The following is a 2,740-nucleotide window of genomic DNA, read 5'->3' as shown; positions in this document are numbered from 1 at the left end:
CCAAACATCAGTTCAACAACTGCAGAGTTTGTACCTCTGTTTTTAAGACAGTACTTACTAGTGTTAATCAGGGCCCGTTCATCGTTAGAACCATTGGATGCATTAACATGCCTTTGGGAAACCGAGCCCAGATATTCAGTTTTCTCCTCTTCTTCCTTCTCTTCTTCCAATGTGACAGTCATCTCCATCTTCACTCCAAAACATGCTCATAACCTAACTTAACTTACATGAATTGCAATAAACATCGGTGGTCAGCTAGCAGGGTGTAGAAGGGTGTAGAAGGGTGTATGTAGTCGTAGTTAATATTATTATTGTTTCTTGTTGACTATTTTAATTGAAATCATTCACGGTAAGGTAGTTATGTTGGATAAATAAAACACATAAGAAGCCGTATATATCTTACATTAAAGGGCCAATGCAGCCGTTTTTAATCTCAACATCAAATCCTTTCTGGTTAACGATGAAGTAGCTTCCTGGTTTTGTTTTCAAAAATGTCCACTGTCTGGGTGTTCACTCCCCCCACAGGTTACTATAGCAACACACATCACCCCCCACGGGTTACTATAGCAACACACATCCCCTGTCATTTATATCTTGTTTGTCAATTCTGATTGACATTAAAGTTGTGAATTTGCTAATCGATTGTTAAGGTTTTGTTGGTGACCCGCTCTTTGGTGGTATACACATCTTACAGTGTAGTTAACAATTCCTACATTATAACTTAATAATAATAATAATTCAATAATAATTAATAATAATAATTAATAATTAATAATTCAAGCATAAACATTCAGTAGAATGCTGCTTTAAAACCACGCATCCGTTCAACAATAGTTTGTGCTCCTGTTTTTAAGACAGTACTTACTGGTCTTAATCAGATCTCCTGTCTCCTCCTCCTGTTCTTCCTTCTCCTCCTTCAATGTGACAGTTATCTCTTGCCCCTTCACACCAAAAACGGCATCCTCCTCTTTCTCTTCCCCCTCTTCTTTTACTGTAACATCCTCCTCCTCTTTCACTCTGAACGCGTCTTCCTCTTCTTTCACTGAAACGTCTTTCTCTTCTTCTTTCACTGTAACAGCCTCACCCTCTACTTGTTTTTGTATTGTGACATCCTCCTCTTCCTCTTTCACGACAACGTTCAGCCACAGTCCCTCTTTCTCCGTCCAGCAGACCCTCTCTTCTTTAGCAGGAGGCGAGTAGCTTAGTGAACTCATGGTCGGGTATGTTAGCTAGCTAGGCTAATGCTAACTCAACCAACCCGCTAGCTGACTAATAACAACCGTGAAATATGAAATTAAATATGAAATATTTAATTAAATCGGATAACCAACTAGACAGAAGTGGGTTTAAAACACAGTGGCTAATAAACAAGAAAGCGTCTAAAGAGCTTTATTGGTTCAGCTATTTTGTCTAGCAAGCTACTGAGGTGTCGGACTAACTGTTGCTGCTGTTGAAAGAAGCGTTCCGTCCACTAAATTAAACGTCACACTAGCAGCATTGCCTTAAATCTCCAGACCGCCATCTGCTGACTGGAGTGGGTAACGCAGTTGAGTAAAATGTATATTTTATTTTCAGACAAAAAGCTAAAGTGTAGGACGCATGAGTTTTTATTCACCAGTGTAACAGCACTTAGTTGTATTGAAGATCTGGTTACCTATAAGTAAAAAACAGTTATGCTTTTGCTTTATTACATATTTCTTAAACCACAACGGTTGGTTACGCTTGTTGGGCTAATAGCCAGTTGGCTAAATAGCTAACGTTAGCTGGTTGGCTACGCTTGTTAGGCTAATAGCCAGTTGGCTAAATAGCTAACGTTAGTTGGTTGGCTACAGTGGTTAGGCTAATAGCTAGTTGGCTAAATAGCTAACGTTAGCTGGTTGGCTACGCTTGTTAGGCTAATAGCTATTTGGCTAAATAGCTAACGTTAGCTGGTCGTTTACGCTGGTTCGGCTAATAGCTAGTTGGCTAAATAGCTAACGGTAGCTGGTGGGCTACGCTTGTTAGGCTAATAGCTATTTGGCTAAATAGCTAGTTGGCTAAATAGCTAATGTTAGCTGGCTGGCTAAGATAACTGCATATAGCTAATGTTAGCTGGCCCGGCTAAGATGAATGCATATAGCTAATGTTAGTTGGCCCGGCTAAGATAACTGCATATAGCTAATGTTAGCTGGCTGGCTAATAACATTCTTTGATTTTTTGTTAGATGGTTGATTTAACGTTAGCTGGTTGGCTACGCTTGTTGGGCTAATGTTAGCTGGCTGGCTAAGATAACTGCATATAGCTAACGTTAGCTGGCTGGCTAAGATAACTGCATATAGCTAATGTTAGCTGGCTGGGTAAGATAAATGCATATAGCTAACGTTAGCTGGCTGGCTAAGATAACTGCATATAGATAACATTAGCTGGCCCGACTAAGATAACTGCATATAGCTAATGTTAGCTGGCTGGCTAAGATAACTGCATGTAGCTAACGTTAGCTGGCTGGCTAAGATAACTGCATATAGCTAACGTTAGCTGGCTGGCTAAGATAACTGCATATAGCTAATGTTAGCTGGCTGGCTAAGATAACTGCATGTAGCTAACGTTAGCTGGCTGGCTAAGATAACTGCATATAGCTAACGTTAGCTGGCTGGCTAAGATAACTGCATATAGCTAATGTTAGCTGGCTGGCTAAGATGAATGCATATAGCTAATGTTAGTTGGCCCGGCTAAGATAACTGCATATAGCTAATGTTAGCTG

This window comes from Salvelinus namaycush, chromosome 39 (genome assembly GCF_016432855.1).
Source record: "Salvelinus namaycush isolate Seneca chromosome 39, SaNama_1.0, whole genome shotgun sequence".
Taxonomy (NCBI): Eukaryota; Metazoa; Chordata; class Actinopteri; order Salmoniformes; family Salmonidae; genus Salvelinus; species Salvelinus namaycush.
The sequence above is the reverse complement of the archived record's forward strand: the minus strand, read 5'-3'. Positions refer to the sequence as shown.